At 35.4% G+C, this 21,508-nt stretch overlaps 1 pseudogene; it reads left to right on the forward strand.

Annotated features, from left to right (window-relative positions):
* The window catches only part of LOC120765790 (long-chain fatty acid transport protein 6-like), a 35,871-nt pseudogene that overhangs the window by 12,330 nt on the left and 2,033 nt on the right, over window positions 1-21,508 (forward strand).

Genomic DNA, 21,508 nt, shown 5'->3' on the forward strand with positions numbered 1-21,508 from the left:
CAAACAATTCTAAATATTCAGATCTGTTAAGATCAAGAACCGATTAATGACTTCCAAATGATTTCTGCTTTTAATCTGAGATGCCAAAAATACCTTGGCATGACCATGATAACAACTCTGTAAGAATTTCAATCTTCTAGCAATCTTAACCATGTGGATGGATGAGGCAGGAAAGATTAATTAAGTTGTAAGTTTCCACTTGCATATATTTGGAATAACTTTTGAGATGTCTGTAAATTTATTTTGGATTTTTTTTTTTTGTCAGAGAATCATCTTGATTTACATTCCAGCTATATTAAGCCTCTACTTAGAAATGGATAGTAGTTTTAAAGCAAAATTCACAATTTGATCCAATGCACTTTGTCATTCATATAAATGATTTGACTCTGACCATAGTCAAGACAATGGGCTTCTTTTCATCAATAAAGGAGATGAATACTAATCTGCATATGTATACTTAGTGTTGCTTATCTGACAAATGCATAGAATAGAATAGATGCATAGATTGCATAGATACATAGAATACTGTCAGCTTATTTCAGGCTGTATCAAGCCTTCAAAAGTCAATAGTAGCCATTCATTCAAAGCAATTTTTATCAAAGCTAGAAAGTGAGTAAGAAAGAGACATAAGGAGACAAAGGGACATTTTTAAGTATGCATACATGCTGGTGGTTTGGGGCTTTTTTTGGTTTTTGGTTGTGGTTGTTGTTGTTGTTGTTGGGGGTTTTTTTGTTTGTTTTGTTTTGTTTTTGTTTTTGTGGGGTTTGTTTTAGTTTTTTTTTGTTTGTTTGTTTCTACATTCTTTTGAGATGTTGAAATATGATGTCTGGAAACAAGAAGTTATAAAATATGAAAATGGAAGGTGTAGAAAACCACCCATAGGTAAGGAAAAATATTAGTTATCTATTAACTAATTGATAACTCAATTTAGATGAAGATATTTGTGTGAGCAACAGATTTTTTACATACAGATTGAACTTTGTGAAAAGTGCATATTATATGGCTCTGCGCAAGATATTTACTATATGTATTATGTAGTATTGATTGTTAAAGTTGTATTAATATTTTGATAGTATAGTAAATGTAGTTTTGTAGTTAAAATGTAGTTTTTATGTACCAACCACAGGAAAACATAAATCTTTCAGAGAAAAAAAGAGTTTACTACTTCCTTATCAGAAGAGACCAACTCCTCCTGCCTCACTCAGCCCTGAAGACACCATAGAGATTAAAGGAAAAAAAAGTGACACTAACCAGAGACAATTCTTTGTTTGAATGGAATTTATGCATCATGTATGAAATGTATGAATATTCAACAGGCTATTGCTTTTAAGAGATAATACTTTGTTAACAGGGGTCCTTCTTTGGAGCTTTTTTGCTCGGAGAGGCACCCAGACATCTGTAACTTTGTTTTTATTGTCTCGTATTGTCCTAACCCTAATTGTTCAAGATTTTTTTACTCTAATTCTATTTTTATAACCACCTTATTTACTGTTAAACTTTCAAAATTTCAAAAACAAGTAATTGGCGTTCTTCACAAACTTGAAAATGACACTGGAAAAGAGATCCAAACAGGGATATGTTGCCAATATATGCAAACATCCAAATACTTATGAGATAACTCAAATGAAAAAATTACAGTGAAAAAATTACAGTCATATAAGAACATTAGTAATATTTGAGGCCCATAATATTTTTATTCTCACTTGAAAAAAACTTGCTTCTATTCCTGGAAAAATCATATTTTTAGTGTTTCCTTAAAAAAAAAAAAAAAAAAAAAAAAAAAAAAAAAAGGATATAGTAATTCCCAGATTTGTTGTGCTCTGATACCAGCTGTTTAAAGATGCTTTATAATTTTCAGATTTAAAATTCTGAGGAAGAACAGTACAATTTCAAATTCTGGATCATATTTTTATATTTAGTGACAAAACAAGATTGTTGGGGATTAAGTTTTCCTATAGATTTTTTACCCCCCATAAGTTGCTAAGAGACTAAATACTGATGCTTAAAGGGTACTTGACCCATACAAAAGAAGTAGATCGTTCAGTTTGGGGGGGAAGGGAAAGGCTCGGAGGCTCCGGGAGCTGAGGGTGTTTGCTTCTGCTCTCCATTTTGGTGAGGATGGTTGGGCGACTGCTGGCTGTGTGAGGAGTCCACTGTTGATAGAGTGTCTGGTCCTGGGAATTATATCATCTGCTGGAGCGCCCAGGAATTCAGAGCTCCTCGCCTGCCCTGCTGCAGCTGGGTCAGCCCCTGTCCAGCCATTGCGGCTTCTTCAGTGAGACGTTAATTTTGAGGAACTAAGGATTTTTAGGACAGATAATAAGCTGCTGAATTAGCTGAAGTAGATAGGTAATTTTTGTTCGCAGTTAACAGAAGCCGGATCTTAGATAAGCTACCCCGGATCTTGTAACTCATTTCTTGTCAGGTTTATGTTTATGTAGTTGTGCTTGTAATGAAAAACAAAATGTGGTAAATAGGACATAAGATAGCTGCAGATTTCCTTCTTAAAGGACCCATTGAACACAGGAAACTGTAAGTTCTACCAAGGAATCATTTGTCACAAATGCATTGAAAAGGTAGAAAGGTCAGGACGAGGAAGACTCATCTTACTTCCTCATTTTGGGTGACCCCTCCCCAGAATAGACCCCCGACTCATTTTAAGAAACGAAGTACGCATGCTTAATAGCCTTTTTGCCAATTAGCATACGAAGCGAGGAATGGGAGGTGACAGGGGTATGAATATGCATTTGTACTTTGGATATTCAACACTTTTGTAAATAAAAGACTTTGTAATTACCTGTGAATTTCGCAGTGCGAATTAGGGAAATATCTCGCCCTGCTGCCCGGCTGTAATAAACATACACTTTCTAACTTTAAACTGTTAGAGAGTTTTTGTCCGTCACAGTTGGGTATCAATACTAGATCAATACCCATACTTCTTTAATAAGTCATCAGCACTGCTCACTTTGCCTGCCAGGACACCCCCTGCCTGCCGGGACAACCCACCATATCCAGCCATCAGCCCGGAGTTTCCACCGTTTTGGCTTGGTGCCCTCAGGGTCCCAAGAGATCAGATTGCGCAGGGCTTGTGAGACAAAGCACCTCGGGGTTCTTGATTCTATTTTTTATTTATTTATTTATTATTATTATTATTATTGTTATTGCTGTTGTTGTTTGTTTGTCCTGTTATATTTACTAGTAAAGAACTGTTATTCCTTTCCCCATAGCTCTGACTAAAAAGCCTTTTTAATCTTCTAAATTATAATAACTTGGAAGGAAGGGATTGGAATTCCCCATTCCTAGAGAGGCCCCGCCTCTCCCTAGCAGATACCTGTCTTTCAAACCAAGACATCAGATTTAACTGTTTTGTATCTAGAGTTGCACAGACTTTCCAAACTCCTACTTAAAATGGAATACTCCACCTCAAAGAGCTGAAGCTTCCAGACTGAAAATAAGGTAGCCTTCTAGCTGAGAATATCTTTGAGAAAAATCCCAAAAACTGAGTTTCATGAAAGACAGCAGTGCATTTATTGAAGTCACATCAAATATTCATGTGCCTGTGACACATGCATGAATCCATCTAGTCAAATCAGCAGTTCTAGGGAAAAGGTATTTAATATCATTATTTTTACTATGTAGATTTAATTATCATAGAGATAAAATTCCTGAAGGTAGAAGAGAAGCTTGTACAGATGACCTAAATTACAATAAGTCATGATAATGTCACATCTCAATGACACACAGTAGTATTATTGTTGTTTATCTTTGATAATATCATATCATATCGTATCGTATCATATCATATCATATCATCATATCATATCATATCATCTTCTGGTAATAGTACTGGGGAAAAAAAGTAACAATCTTCTATTATTTCTGATAATACATTGTCCAAATCAAGAAAAATATTTCTTCTTTTTTCTTGAAAAGAGCTTGCTTCCTCACTACAGTTACATTAGAAACTGGGGGAAAAAAATTGTTTATCAGTGAAATTGATTAAATTTCCAGTTTCATGACAAGACTAGAAAAATTTTGCAGGTTGTTAAATATTTTTTAGATAACTCTGAAGCTGTCACTTGATGCAATGTGAGACCATAATGTGAGACCAGTAAATTCACAAACTGGATTAGAGGATCCTCCTGTAAAATTGACTTGGGGTTAGAGCAACTCCTTCTTTATATTCAACATTTTTGTTTGGTTTTTCTTTTGTTATAAATTATACATTGCATTTGCAGCAATGCCAGCTTCTCATCTGAAAGATATAATGAGCTTTCATTCCATTTTCCATTGAGTGCTAAAGAAAAATGAAGAAGATTTAATTTAAGAGGCAGAAGAAATTTAAGAGCTATGAAGAAAATTCTTTATTTGAAAATATCTCCTTACATCTGCTGAAGGAGTAAAATGAAAGTCTTTTGAAGATGGAATTATCTTTAAACCTCAGGAGCATACTGAGAATAAAGCCAGTACTTATCACAGATATAGAATAATACCCACCCACCCCACCCCCCCATGTTTAAAGGGTATTTTGAATCAATTCCAGTGAAGTCGATGGAAGTGTTCCCTTGTTACAAATCAACTTAGACAGGCAGTAACAAGGAGTGATGCCCAATAGGGATATGCTTCAGACCCCAGGGACTCCTTCATGCTTGGAGGTCCACATACATTGTGGCTTGGAACTTGTTTTCTCACACCAGCGCAAGGGCAGTAGCATTCCTATCCTCTGGAAAACCTCAAAGCACAAGATCTTAGGTACTATATATTTTGCCTTTACATGTATTTTTTGACTACCATCACCCTTTTCAAATGACAGATAAATCATCTTTTCAATTGATAAAAGCTTTTACCAGATAAGTAATGTGCAATACATTCCAAAAATCTCTTCCCTGTGGTCCAGATTTTTGGAAGAGAAGGAAGCAAAATTATGCTCTCTTTTCCACTCACCCATTTCTTCTCTTCAGGGAACTGAGACATAAATTTTAGAGAATTAAGGATTTTTAGAGGGGTTAAGATTTTACTTAGAGATAAGCTTTGCTGAAATTAACTAAAGTAAATAGGTAGGCTTTGCTGAAATTAAAAGCTAGTAATTAACTAAGAGAAATTGGGTTTGGGATCACTCTTCCATATTAGAATAACTGATTACTTGTCAACTTTGTTTGGTTAGCTGTGTTTATGATGAAGAATACAGAAACTGATGAATAGATTTTAGGAACATAAGACAATTGTAGGCCTCCTCTGCCCAGAAACTCATTGAACGGTCACAAAGACATGAAATAGGAGTCCTACCAAGGGTTCATTTATCACATTTACATTGAAAAGGTAGAAAGTTCAGAAGGAGGAAGACTTCTTTACTTCCTCATTTTGGGGACCCCTCCCCATGAAAAGAACCACTGACTGACCCATTTCAAAGAACAAACTACTCATGCTTATTAGCTTTTGAGCTAATTACCATACGAAGCAGGGAATGGGATGTACCAGGGTTATGAATATGCATTTATGTTTTGGGTATTCAATACTTTTGTAAATAAAAGGACTCTGTGATTACTTGTAAATTGCGGTGTGAATTTGGGAGCTATCCCACATGCTGATTGGCTGTAATAAGCATACACTTTCTAACTTTAAACTGTTAGAGAGTTTTTGTCCATATAGATACTGGATCAATACCCATATTTCTTTAATTAGTCAGAATAGCTAAGAAAATGTAGCAATAAGACACACAGAACAGATGTGGCTTTCTGAAGGATTTTGAATATGATAATTCATGCTCTTAGTAGCTCCTTCTAGGTTAACTTGCTTCACCTTTTCATGTCCTGCAGGTAAACCTGGTCTCCTGGTTTTTCAAGTTACTGAGGATGCCCCATTTTCTGGATATGTTGCAAATAAAGAAGCCTCAGAGAAGAAAATCCTGCGTAATGCATTTGTGGAAGGAGATGTATATATTGACAGAGGGGACCTCCTAGAGAAGGATGAGGATGTGTTCCTCTGCTTCACTGACCAGGTGAGAGACACTTTCAGGTATAGCACAAAGTTAAGGGCAAATCCAGGGAGCTTGGAAGAAATCACGCATACGTAGGACAGGATGACATAGGTCAGACTCAAACCTGATGAATGTCAACTTTATTTAAACAAAAACACTAAGGATAGAAATCAAGACCACCAAAGTTCACTCCAACATAGTAAAATTTTTTGAATTTGGCACTTCTTTTATTGCTAGGATCCCAAATGAGATGTCACTAAACCAGAAGAGGATTTGTCTAGCCATCTACATTCTTTAGTTAAGAATGTATGTAGTCCACATTAAAAATAGTCCTCCGTCACATATAGAATAAAAAATGTGCAAGTTAACATCTATATTAATGTAAGAGATATTTTCAACAGGTGGAAAGGAGAAAATGTTGCCACTTTAGAAACTGCAAAGATCATTGTATGATGGATTTTGAAAAAGAAGTTAACTTCTATGGTGTAAGCATAAAAAAATAAGACATTCCCTATAGTTTAAGAATATAAAATGAAGATAGCAATTTCTTACTGTAGTTTTTCTGTTCTTGCAACTACATGCACAAATGCATGTAAGGATATAAGTGTTTTCAGCTTGGCAATTCAGGCTTTTCTACAGTGTTTTGAAACTTCAGTTTCAGCAAAATGCTGTATTTAATAAACATGATATGCTGAAATTTTGTAATGAATGGAAGAAACACAAAAATTTACCTCCCATAAGTAAGAAATACAAAGTTACAAACTACACAAGATTTCTCTTAAGCTACAGTCTTTCATCTGAAAAATGGTAAAATAAAGTATATTAAAAGATAATATCTGAAACCACTATCTTATGAATGCTGTCCAAGAACATATGTATTTTTTCATAATTGGAAAGTTCTCAATCATACATGATGCTTCATAAAAATATACAATACCATGCTGAAAAGTTATAGGAAACCAAATTACAAATTTAGAAAATTTCTCAGAAGATGCAGTCATTGAAGGAACATGTTGAAAAAGACAAACTTTTTGTGGTGCTAACTGTTCATCATGTCCTTTGAAGGAAAATAAAGTCTAGTATTAAAAGAAACTAGTCACATGAAAAAGAAGCTGTCAAGAGACAGCACTGAGAGATGGGAAACACAATGGGCTCAAAGAAAGAGGATACATAAAAATAAAATTAGAAGGCCATCATCTGAATGGCTGATCAGCAGGTGGCAGTAATGCATTGCATGCAAATAAGAGTAGTCAAATATTCAAAGCATCTCTCATTATCATCTACAGTTGGAGCTGGCAGGAGCTCCTTCAAAGGGTTATTGCTACCTCAGGCAGTAAATAGCACATAAAAAATGCCTCAAGATTCACATCAATTTTGGGTTGTAATGTCAATAAAATCTATACAGCATAGTCATTCATATTTCTATATTGACTTGAGTCTCAAATATTGCCATAACGAACTTTACAGCATATCACCCATTCAGTAACTGCAGATGCACTTTGAAGAAAAGGAATGTCCATGTTTTTTCTCTCCAGTGCCTTTAGGCACATCTCAAGGCTGCTCTCTTTTTCTGAACAGATTTAAATGTGGCAGCTGATTTCTTCCAACTTAGATATTTTCTCCACTTAGAGTTTTTACTTGTGTTTCAATAAATAGAATGCAGGAGCTATGTCTGGTACATATTTTTGAAAATGTTTTTGTTTCTGTTTGCATGTCAAACATAATACAGAACGAGTACAGTCTGACACAAATCTATGTCCATCTATTGCATTAGTCTTTGAGCGAGTGCACTGAGGTTTGGCGGTGTTTTGTTTTGTTTTTAATGTTTGATGTGGCGGTGCATGTTTTATTTTATTTGTTCTATGTGTTTTAGACTGAGTTTTGTATTGGTTTGTTCCAATGTACACCCCAGTTTCTGTAATGGTTCCCTCTCCACATGTTTGTTATACAATCCTCGGTTATATGTCAATCATCCCACTCCCCTACCTGTCCCTGTCAATCCCCTCTCTCTCCCCTCTTGGTCGCCCTTCTGTCACTCCGGGGCCCTTCCCTGGCTTCTGGAAAGATCCAGGAGAGGTGTCGAGTGATAGGCTGGTGCCCGGGAAATCCCCTTCTCCCCTCTTGTGATTGGATCATTGTTCAAAAGTTAACACCCGCTGTTACACCCTAATATTCCCTGATTGGCTGACCATTGTCGCCACACCTTGATCCTCCCCCAGTTAAAAGTTTGCGCACAGCTCTGTTCCGGGCTGTCTCTGGGCAGCAGTTGTCAGAGTCGGAGCTCCTGTTTGGACTCCCCTTTAATAAACCATCTTTAACCCTGCTCGAGAGAGTCGGCCCTTTGTCCGCCGCCACAGTCGTGACACCAACAAGTCCTGTCGCCGGCATGGGGAACCAAGGCCCCACAGAGAGGAGGTTGGTTGCCCCATCTGCAACCCCGACCTTACTCGCGTTAGCTGCAGTGTAAGGCTGAGCTAGCCTGTGGCCAGCACCTGCCCGGCGTGAGGGACACTGCGACAGTTTCCCTCTGATTTAATTAGGCCATTATGTTACCAGTATTTAGGTAGGAATAAAACTAGGAGGCAGTTTCCAGCTACAGAGAGTTCCTAAAAAAAGACACCAGTGACATTTTTTTAGTCGAATAAACCCACTGAAAGTAATGTTTAAAGTCTTCCAATGCTATACATAGCAAATAAAATATCATATACCTTACAAGTTAAGTATAATATATTTTATACTCAATGATGTCTGTGAAAACAGGACAGATATTTCACTATCTCAATTTATTTTTCCTGACTAACAGTAAATCCCCCCAAATGTTATAAAACATTCACATACACTCATACTTGTCATACTGTGTTTCAAATTTTTTAGATTACAAAGGAAGAACAGAGAGGGCAGCTATTATGCTTAAACGTTAGCATGCCTTTAATAGAGAAAGATTTTATAAGCATGTTGAGGACTTCTTCCAAGTTACGCCAAACCATGCTTTGTGAGAATCATGGTAAGGCAATCAGTTGTCTCCCACTTGCATTTATCTTCTGTCTGACTTGAAGATTAGTCTCTTCAGTTATGTAATGCAGAATGAATTTTACAGTTTCAATAATTGAAAACAAAAGGTAATAGTAGCCTAAATTACTGTTCCTATGATTGTTATTAAGATGAATTTTAGCAAATTTATGATGCATTAAAATTCTATTTTGCTTTAAGGATCCATCTATACTTAAGACCCCTATATGGGATTAATAATTTGGCTGTTGGATTTTGCTTCAAAGTTCTTTATCTTTAACTAGTGTCAATAGAAGACTAAGCAAACACATGTGAAGTCTTACTCACAAGAGTGCCTTCTTATAAAAGGGTGACATGATCCATTTCAAACCTTTTCCTGATGTGGTTGTTCTTAAAGTGATTCTTTTTCACTGTTACTGACAAAGCATCAAATAAATACCAGGTTATTTACAACAGATAGTAAAATAATAGTTTTGTGGAGAAGATTTCCTAATATGAGAATTAAAATTCACTCACATATTTTAAAGTGCAAAAGCAGAACTCGCATACAAACATTCTTTAGCATCCACTTTAAAAGTGCAAGGATTACACCCCTCGTGAACTCCCCAGAGACTGAACTGCAAACAGGCAGGAAAGCATGGGCTGCAAAGGGTAGCAAAAAGGCTCCACATTACATCATCTGAAAGTTTGTAGCTCAGAGTTTTCTAGTGTTAAGGAATGCTCAGAGGCATTTAGCAGTTTTACCTTCCCTTAAATATTGACAAATTGTCTAAAAGGCACAAATATAAGAATTTAGAGGTGGAGGAAACCTTTTTTTCACTAACAGATTACTGTACTAAGAAAATGTACCTTCACATGCAGTAAGCATAGGTTATACTATCTATGGTGCTTCAGGACATAAGTGGCCTCTTCTGGGAAAAGCTTTGGGGACAAATTTGCCTTTAGTTCCACTAGACTGAGAAAATCTATACAGAGCTCTAAGGTTTATATATGTGGAATTGATTAAGCCTGTTTGCATTTATGTGTTCTCTGACTAAAGCTTTTTTTAGGTAACTGAGAGGAGCCAAAGGAAACAAAGTTACTAGCAGTAACAATTATCTAATATTTACACTTGTGCATTTATTTTTTTAATTAAAGGAGAAAAATTCAATTTTATTAAAAAAAATCAAAATGAGAAAAAATGTTGTTACTTTATAAAATGTTTTAGGGGAGTATAACAGGATAAATGCTGTTTGGAAAAAAATTAATTCCCTTCTCTAGGTCCTGAGAAAGAGGTAATCCTAATCAAGGGTGACAAACAAATACTTGACATTCTCATGCAAAATTGGATTAAAAACAAAAATCAGTCTTGAAAATTTTTCAGCAGTCCACAGGTAGGTTTTTTCTAATATGACTTGCAGTTACAAGAACTAAAAAGTGGTTCTTTTCAGCATGGGAACAAAAGAAAATGTTCACTACATTTCAAAACACCATATAAGTAATATCAATGCTTGAGAACATCCTGTTTTAAACTTTTCTTTTAGTGTAAACAACATTTGAAAGGAGATTTATTTATATGCACTTCTGCTCATATACGCCAACTACTGTGTGAAGAACAACATGTTCATGAATTGGCATTCGAATAATTGCTGTATAGCAACTACTTGTACAGAGAAATAAGACAAGAAGGCATTTAACATTGTGAGGTTTAATGTTTTAAATTAAGTTTAGGAGTAGGAAATCAGAAGAGAGCCAGTACCACAAAAACAGTTAGCTCTCTGCAGAGTGTCACTAAGTTTTCCATACTCTACTGATCTTATGATGGACTGCCCTAAGGAAAGTTAAAAGAAAATGTGTATTTTAAAACAGAAACTTGCAATCTTGTGTGTTGCTTTATTAGGCAAATTAATAAGAAAATATTCATTTACATTTAGATTTAACTGCACTTGTATATCTGATAAATGTTTAAATTAAGAAATTGTATAGTAAATTGTATGATCTATTTTATTCAGTAAGTGTATCATATTATCACTGATACAGACTGAAATGGAATATTGCACCTTACTTGAATTATTTCTTTTGTAGGATGTTATGCAAATTACTGCAACTTTCAAACATCAGAAAATGCATCTGGCAAATGAAGGATTTAATCCAGTAATTATATCTGAACATCTGTATTTCATATATGAACCATCATGTTTCTATATTCTTTTGACAAGTGAGATTTACCAGAAGGTGGTTTCTGGTGAAATATGTTTATAAAGCATAAAAATAAAATTACTCTATAATACAGAAAAATTCAGATATACCCCTGAAACCATTTCAGCAGGAGCCCTTATGCAATATTTGTTCTAAAAATACAAGATATTAAAATTAATCTTATTATAATAAAATCAGTCACTTCCAAAGACACAGACACAATAGTTATGTGCATTGGTAAACTGCATTGCACCTGCTCATATTATTTCCTCACATATATGCAAGTGGGCTCACTTGTGCAAGTTTTTATTTTACATTTCTCACTGACTCAAATTATTTTTGTCTAAGCCACCATTATCTTTACCTAGTTGAAAATTTTAGACATTTATATTATTATTCTGACTCTGCTTTTAAAATTAATAAATAATTAGATAGATAATGTCCTAGGCATTAATAAAATGAGCCATCAGAAACATAAGCAAAATACTGCACAAGCACTACATGTAGACCTCAGTTCAATGTTTGATAATTATACAATATAATATTTCATTGTGGTATTTTATGTGATGCTCAACTTCAGACTTTTATTGAAAAGAAATATTCAATGTTGAAATACACTTGCACTATCTAGTGGACATTATTTTCCACAACTTACACCAGAACTAACACAGACTATTTGCAAAAATTCATGCTTGATGGTACATTTGTTCTTTTTTTATTTCCCAGTTGTCATATTCCTGAAGCTGAGTTCTCATGAAAACAGGACAAAATTTACTATAGCTTCTAGCTTTTACTGGAAGTGAACACCTAAAAACTATTAAAAGGAGCTAGAAAGTTTCAAAGGCAGAATGAGATCAGAGAATATAACATAAGCATACCTGCTGGATATACTTTCCTTGAGTATACATGTCTGGTTCCAGTTAAAAATCAAGCAAGGCTGCACTTATGTGAGGAAAACCTCCCTACTGCACAATTCCCCTGAATTCATGTGACCTTTTGCCTGGATTAATAAAATATCTGTACTATTAGAGCCCTACAGACTTGCATGATTTCCCGAAGTATAAGACTTTTGTTGTTGTTGTTGTTTTTGTGTTGTTTTTGTTTGTTTGTTTTCAGTACATGCTATGACTACCACTGTTAACTCTGCTACTTCTGCTATAATGCAGTGATGAATGGAAACTGACTCAAACACCTTTAATGCATTGTAGAGTAAAGGACACAAGCAGCCCCATGCCACAAGAGCTCATCACCTAAAGTAAGGAACAATTTAACTAACAAAGAAACTCTGTTATGAACACAAAGTTCCAAAACCCTTAGTGACAGCAGGTATCTCTCAAGATCCTCTTCCATTCCAAGTCATGAGGAGTGTGTATGACAGAAGCAGATGCAGCTTGAGGTCTGGAAGGCAGTAAGTGTGTGCAGAACCAGACAGCAAATAATACCCAGCATACTACGGCACACTGACATCTCCTATGAGACGTAAGGTTTCTGAGCTTGGAGTGAGAGAGACAGAGCTGCAAATAAAAAACCTTTACTTTTAAGAATTGTCCATTTGTGGACTAGGAAGAGTACTGAACATAAGGCAGGTGTGAGGAAGGCCCAAAGAATTTAAACTGTTTGAATACGTGTGACTCCATAGCATGCAAAAATCTCCTTTAACTGAGGCAATAAACTTCATACGTCCTGCTCTGTTTCTGGGAATCCTATTATCAAGAAAGGAAAGGATCAATTATATTCATGACTCTTGAATATAGTGACTTCTCTAACTGCTTCTACTGTGGTCTTCTAATACATGAAACAGTAGCGCTCACCTAGAACTCGTAAGCTCACACCTTGTTTCCAAAATGTCAGCAATTGTCAGAACAATTTTGTTATGATGTAATATTGAGACAGCTCTGAACTGGCTACTATAAATAAATTACTTGTATTTTTCCTACCATCTAAAGGTTTATATAAATATGCACACCTACAACACTTAAATGTGTAGAACATTAAACTTTATGAGGACTATCCCTATATATCCGCTGTTACCAATACACTTAATTAAGTTTACAACATTTACCAAGCTCCAAAAACCTCAGAGAAAGGTGTCATTTCCTCCATTTATTTGCGTTAAGTACATTAAGGAGATGTACTACAGACTACTGTCTTATTATTTCTTCTTTTTCTCCTTCAACCTTTTACTCTCTCCATTTAATTCCTTCCAACATTCATTCTTCAGAAAAGGTTAAAACAGAGCACAAGACAACAATCACATTTACCAGGATCTAAGGAGGAGATGGCTGAAGAGTTAGTCTCTTACACCACAAAATTTCTGTGGTTTCAAGATTCAGAAGAAATAACGCATGCATGTGCAGTGAAGGATGAGTACCTTTAAGCATCTAAATCCCTTTTTTCTTCACCTGTTGTTATAAGCTGCTTTTCGGGCTTTCAGTGGAACTGATTTTCCCTCTTGATTTCCACAGAGCAGAAAAAGAGGATATGAGAAAAAAACCTAAGAAAGTAAACAACTATTTTTGCTACACAATTTAAAAAGTCTAGTATTTTAGAATTTAACCCAGTTATACCAGTTATTAAAGTGGTGTTCCATACAGAAGACACAATTGGAGAAACCAATGAGAGGGAAGACAAAGAGCAGGAACATTAAAAGAAATCTGGTTTTAATGCTGATCATGTACTTACAAGGCTCTCCAAGTTTACAACTCAATCTTATGAGTAGCTACTCCTCTCTGGAAGATCACACTTCTTTAATATGAAAGTCCTAGATCAAAGGTTCCACAAAGCAGGATGCAGATTATGCCTGCTAGTTTACTATATTACTCTGTTTTGAACCAAGACACAGAAGTAAGTTTTCATATTTAAAATCTATTAAAAAATTAATTGAGATACTATTCTCTGCGTAGTATAATAAGAATTATAATGTTATATATTTACCATATACCATATAATGCTAAATTTAAATAAATCACTGACACTCCAAAATTTATGATTTAAAATACCCCCAAACCACCAACAATCTTTTACATCTCAAATGCTTTATTTAAGACAAATTCTTTCTTTTCCCTCAAAAATTTGAAGTATTTCACTTCCCTGGTGCTTATGCTGCTAAAAAAGAATTGTAATTCCCTAAGGCATATTAGTCAGGTTCGGAATGATTGCAAATATACATACACATAATATTGTATTTGTAATTTTGTATTGAAATTAAAAGGAATAATGTCTCAAATTTATAATATCAAAATTACCTTTTTTTTTACACTAACAAAACATTTCAGTATTTGTTGTATGTCTCTTTGCTACAACAAGATGTAATAGGGAAATTTTTCAGTATTTTCTATTTTTTTTTTTTTTTTAAATCTTCACTCAGAATTTCACCAGTGAAAAATTAAACTCCTTTATATTTCCTTATTGGGTCATACCATACTCCAAGGAATAAAAATGATTTGAATGGATATTGAGCATAATAATTACAGCACAATAAATAATTTGTAGCACTGTGGTATGAGTTTATGAGTTCTGCCTATGTCAAGAATAAAACAGATTCCAACTAACAGCATGTAACAAGAAGGCAATTAATGGATACATTTCTCGTTATACTTTGGAGGTTTTTTTACTTACAAACAAACACCACTACATTTAAAATATAAGAGGTTTTAGCAACTTTTTAGAGTTAACCTTTAGAACTGCCTTATAAAGGTTTCTTCACCCATATGAATTTGCCACTTGCAAGTATGTTAACAATTTTAATCTCATAATAGCACAAAATTTTCCCCACACCTCTTGTCTTACTCAGTGCATGTGGCTACTCAAACTTGCTTAACAGTTCAGCAGCCTGTGTTGCACTTATTGACCCATACATGCAGGTAACTTTACCTTCACTGATGATTGCAAGTACTTTACATGAATTAAAATAGTTCATTTCTTTGTAAGAAAGATTTCATTTATTTCAAATACCATGCTACTTACTTATTACTTATCTAAAAATATTAATAAATATGCATACCTCTGCATTGGATGAAAACCCTGAAAGTATAACGAACAAAAGTACTGAAGGACACTTTAACTTATCTCCTAACTATAGGGGCTAGACCAGCTACCTAAACTGAGGCTTCTTAGAACCCCTTGGAATGCAGGAGATGGGTAAATATGACTCAAAAGTCCAGTATCTTCTGCACAGCTACCTGTAGTTAGGTGGGCATTTATTTGCAAGAAATGTTCAATAGCACTAGACCCAGTCATGGGCAATTGATTAAAACCAAAGGTATAGACAGTAAGTTTAGTGGATGTGGTCTTCTCCCAAGGACTCTAGACTTGAGCAACATTATGAATTTTCTAATGTATTTCCCTGAAATATATCACAGGATGCATGCATTCTTCAAACTCCTCTAAAAGCCTGACATGTTACCAAGAAACAGTGCATCAAACAAACAAAATTAAATCCTTAATAGGTGTAGTCTTCAAGGAAAAATGCATAAAAATACATTAAATTTTATGTGCCACATTTGAGAGAAGTTATTATATTTATACACACATATACAGATACATGTTTTCTTGGGTGCTGAAAGTAGTTTTTCAGACCAGACTTCTAATTGTAACAGCCCAGAGTAATTCCTCTGCATTTACCATGCCAGTGACTCACATGGTGCTATAAAGCCAAAGGATTTATTTCCACGTTGTTTTTCTTTGTTTTGTACTTCTGGGTGAGATAAACCCTACCCACAAGGAAAACAGTGGCATTTATCAAGTGTTTGTCTAATGAGAAAAGACCTTTATACAGAAAAAAAGAAACCCTTGCCTTGCTACCCTTGTTTGCTGCATTGTGGCTCTTTATACGGGGGCCACTTAGGAATTGAGCTCTTAGGAAGAAGAAATGTTGAGGCTACTGGCATTCTTTTGCTTTTAATTCCACTGCACAGTTCAGTTTCATATATTTCAGTAGGAGCGTGTAAAAAAAAAAGGGAGATTGAAGGAAAGACTTTGGTAAGAGTGTCACAGGAGTGGGTACTTCTGTTTGCTGGTTATGCAAGATAAGTAAAGAATTGCCTTTGGCTTCCTGAAAATTTCAGCCTTGAGACACATTTTGAAGGAGATCTATATATAGACAAAGATAAAACTGTTTATGTGTGAACACTGAATTTATTTTAAAATATACTTTTTAGAGAGATGAATACTATTAAATACTGAAAATCATCAGTAAGGCAAAATTAACACTTTGTCCTCATACCTGGTTAAATAGCATCTCAGAAAGAAATAGTATTACATCAGAAGGGACAAATCTAGAAAATGAGTGCTTTCTCACATTCGAGAATAAGTTATAAGACTTCTACTAGGAAACATTTTAAACTGCCATAACATCACTTTTTAATTATTAATTTATAATTTGCTAAATGACAAGTCATATTACACCTCAGGCAATAAACATCACAAAATAATCAGTCTGTTCTTACTTATTTCCTGACTAAATAATTCTGAATTTTAAGACTTTGATGTTTGTTGTAATGCATTAACTGGGTTTGTATTGTGTTTCATCGGATTTGTAATGTTTTTCCCCTGTTCCCCTTGGAAACTGTATCATATGGTTTGTCCGTGCTTGGCCATGCCCATCCCTCACACTGGAATGTAACCCAACTCTGTTCCACTCCCACCTTCTCCCTGATTGGGCAGTGGCTTGTCCCTGCCTCTGGGCCCTGCCCCCCTGGGAAAAAGCCCCGGGATGGGGCCGGGAGGCTCGCTCGCTCTCTCGGGCACCGGGGAGGATGGAAAAGATCTGCAGCTGGCAGGAGCAGGTCTCCAGAATAAAGCCGTGATATCCCCCAGGTGAGGGAGCAGGCTCTTTCCTTTTGCCATCGGCAGTCGTCTGGTCTCATAAAGAAACACCACAGATGTTTACTGAAAATAAGGTATTCAAAGCATAAAATATACATCTATGTGAGATTAACAACAGGGCATTTTTAAGACTGCTTAGATGTATAGGTTATTGGACACTAAAAAAAAATTTATCGAGTCTAAAAAAATATAAGTATTTCAATTATTTCTACTACATGAAAAACAGACACATAAAGGAACATCACCTAAAATGCTCACTGAAGTGCTTGAAAGTATGACAGGACAGTGTGCATGTAGCTGACCATTCTAGGACTTACTTGAGTTTTTCTTGGTCCACTTAATTTCAAGTGTGCTTTGTCCCATTAATATTTGTCATCAGTTGTGGCGATGTTCTTCATGGAGCAAAAATATTTTTCTTCCTCTTTTGGATTTGAGTGAATGTTATGTGTGAATCACCTGTTGAAGGTAAATGGGCCTCTCTCAAAGTTATTAAGTTTTCACTACCACTTGGAGACAAAAAAAGCATTCTACAAATTCTTGTGTCAGTGCATTGAAGTGCCCAGTGATTTTGCTTCCTTGTTATTCCAGCATTTATGTAGGTCAAACTCAACTGTGTTTCTTCAGTTTTGAACAAAAACTATACCTGCTCATTTCAAACTTAATGGATAAATTGATTGTATGTGGTTTAGTTGTTTTTCTATTCTATAAATTCAAATCACAGAACAGTATCACATAACAGCTAGAAACTTGGCAGACTTAACTAGAAGAATTCCTTACTTCCACTCTTCATTATCTTAACTGTATTCTTTTTAATACAGTAGGTGGCCAGAGTGAGTGAGTGAGCGAGTGAATGAGTTTGGGCTGTAGTTTCTTATACTATTTTTGGCGAACAGTGGATTTTTAGAAGACTTTCCAGGTTGGCTTCCATTTTCTGACTTACAGTAAGGCAATCAAGATTACTTTAGCAGCACAGCTGATGAACTGTATTAATCCTTCTGGTTCACTCCTGCAATATTCAGGAAGTTTTTTCTGATCTTCATTGTTGCTTCACACACCCAGTCATTCATTCATGTCTCGTATCTAATTCTGAATCCTATTACTGATCTGTTGTGCAGAGTCTAAAAAAGAGCAGATGTTCCTTGTTGGTTGGGGAACCAATTTCCATTCATAAAATAGATGGGTAAAACCCATAAAGCAGCAGTACACATTTGAAGTACTTTCATGAGTGAATGAATAACCTTGTGATCCTAGCAGAAAAGATAAAAAAAATCTCATAAAATCTGGCTCTGCAGAAGACACCAAATGTGGCAGTCCTAGCCTAAAAAAAGCACTGCTGTAGGCACATGAAAGCAGAAATGTTTACCCCAAACACAGAAACACTACCATGCTATTCTTTTCCTCTATGTGATTCACTTTTCTGAGTTCTGTCTCAAATGTGCCTGCAGATGAAATATCTCCAGCTGTAATCTGGACAAATCTCTCCAGCCACTTGGAACCAACATTCACTTAGGAGGCTTCAAAGAAAACTGCTGCTGCAGAAAGAAGTGATGATTTCCTTTGCTATGAATCTATTCTTAGCTTGTGCTGTAGAAGAATATCAGGATATGGCAGCCCTGCATCATTTTTTTCTAGTATGAAATTGGAGTCATCCTGTAAGACATATTCCTGCATGAGAAAAAGTCCGAAAACAACAAAATAAACAATTCCACAATTAAAAATACAACTATGAATGATCAGACTGATATATCCCAGCAGAGTCCAGAAAAAAATCATTGCTGAGAAAACAGTACTGATCAAATGTATGTTTCAACGGATAGAAGATTAGCACAGGAAGGATTAGCACAGGGCAGATTTGGGGACTTCGAACTTAATTTTTCCAGTTCAGAACTGCATTAAATTAGACTAGCTATGTTTTCTTGTCACCCATTTTAAGTGTTTCATGGAAGTATAAAAAAAAAAAAAAAAAAAAAGCCTTCACAGTGCTGCCAGACCAAGCCACCTACACCTTGCAGTAATGAGATCTCTATGACCATTTGGAAGGATGTTACTGTCTTCTCATTAATAAATTCTGTAGCAATTTTCAGGTTTTGTACCTAAGATTTTCAAGAACTACAAAGAGTTTTAGTGCTGGAATAGACTGAACAGGCAGAGTACAACAGTAGCTTCTTAAATTAATCAAACCTTAGCTCGAGAAATGGCACAGCGTGATCAGTTCCTTGGTATCCAGAAACTGAAGAGAAGAGTTGGATGTATGACAAACTAGTCAATGTACTGATACAGTCACAAGAATTAATGTGACACTAAGGCACAGTCTGGCCTGAATGGGATTTTTAAAGGGAAGATGTTTAAGTTTAGGTGAAAGAAAACCATAAAGAAATGCCCAAAGAAACAAACACCAAGCAACAAGAAAGTACACATTTTGATAAAACCAGCTCACTACATCTGAAACAGTACATTTTTGTCTTTAAAAATCTATATGAGCATAATAATAATAAAATGGAGTGGTTCATCTGGAGTAAATGCTCCATTTATAGAATATTATTAGTTTACAGTAGCCTCTGATTCATTTCAGATTGACACATCATAATAATGGGACTTTTACACATTTCACTTACAACCAGAAGAGCTACAGACAACTTTTTAAACAGAGACTTATAGGATCCTCAAGTGAAGCATGGTAGTAGACATTGGAGCAGACAAAAAAGTAAAACAAATCAGCTCAACAAGAAGATATGAATGCTACATGCTATATAGCATAAGTACTAGTAGCATAAGTACAAGTACTTCACTCTGCATTTGTCTCTACATGAGACTTGTCTTTATGCAAGGACCAATGAACAATAGGCTAGAACAGGAGAGCTGAAGTCTCCAAACAGGTAGTCTTCCCATGAAGGCAAGAAACTCTGTTATTAATTAATTAGTTCTCCTGCAGCATTAAGCAACAACCTGTCATAAGTTCCTGAGTAAAATTTTAACTGACAAGTTAAAGTTCTTTATATGACTAAACCCAGTCATTTTCTGCTTTCATTTAGCAGTAGTTCAAAGGCCAAGGATAAACATTTTACCTCTTCATGACTGATTTTCTTTGCAACGCTGTGAGGCTTTTTGGGGGGAACCTCTAGTTATATTACTAGAAGTAATACCCTGCACAGGTTTCAGTAGGAAAATCTTCTGTAGCACAACTGCTCATTCTATGAAGTCTTAGACATTTAAAAAAAAAAAAAATAAAAAAAAAAATATATATATATATAAAAATTTTTAAAAGCCTAATTCCACTCCTTTTGTTGACAAGAGAAGTGCACAAATTGAGGCATTTAAACATTCATATCTGATTGTAACATTAAAGGTTCTCAGTCACGAAACATATTAAAACCACCTGCTCGTGTACTTTCCCCTCTGCTGGTGACTGGCAACTGTTACGGAAAACAACAAAAGCCACTAAAGGAGGAAATATTAAAGGGGGGAGGAGGGGGGGGGGCTGTACTTCACCTTAAAAAAATCTTTATTTTTACTTATAAGGCTTCAAATGTTTTTGAAATTTTATCCTTCAGCAGTAGTTAATCTCTTCTCAATTTAACAAGATAAGAAGCCTATCTTACTGCATTTATTTAATATTACAACCATTACCTTATCAGGATCAAGGTCAAATTTAACTGTAATTCAGTCACGGTTTTGGTTTAGCTCTTCACACTCATAACCAGGGTTAAATTTTTACATTTACTACACAGAAATCAAACAAAACATAAGCCAGGGTAAAGTAGATGGATGCAAAGAATCACTGACAACAGAACAGAAGGCATCCAACTGCAGGCAGACAGCAGAAAGAGAGAGGTCTTTACTTCTGCTGAAGTTCTAGAGTAAAGTGAAACACATTCCTTATAACTATGGCTGTCCAACATACCATCAACTGTCCAATATACCATCAACTACTTAACAATTTTTCAGCGCATGGTAAATGACCAGTGTCTAAAAGGAGAAAGCAAACTTATGATTCACATGGGAGTGGGGATAGAAGAATGGAAAATGTGAGTACCGCTCAACTTAACAAAATTAAGATCAAATACCTAGCTTTCTTGGAATATTCCTTATATTCTTAGAGATGACATCAAGTAGGATACTCTGTAAGGATTTGTTCAATAATAGTCACGAAAAAATATGAAGCTAGAAAATAGTCTCTCGAAGTCTGGTGACAGTAAATTTCTGCACCTCACGACAGTGATGAGAGGTCATCAGCAAGTTACTTTGAGTGTTATGTCTATAAGGAAGCTAAAAATGTTTTGTATGCTAGCACAGCTAGTACATGTAGAAGCTTGAGAGACACTTGGACTACACTCTACCTCCAGGGACATTGAGGCAGACTGGGCTGCTGTATATTTTAATCGGCTCTGTAGAAATATGGATCTTTCAGCAAGAAAGAAAAAAAATATATAGGCAGTACATCAGTGAAAGAAAGAAGTTTTCTAAACCTTAGGACCTTGCCAATGAAGAAAGCCTTGCAAGATATCCACATCCTTCCAC

The sequence above is a fragment of the Hirundo rustica genome, chromosome Z (genome assembly GCF_015227805.2).
Source record: "Hirundo rustica isolate bHirRus1 chromosome Z, bHirRus1.pri.v3, whole genome shotgun sequence".
NCBI classification, from domain to species: domain Eukaryota; kingdom Metazoa; phylum Chordata; class Aves; order Passeriformes; family Hirundinidae; genus Hirundo; species Hirundo rustica.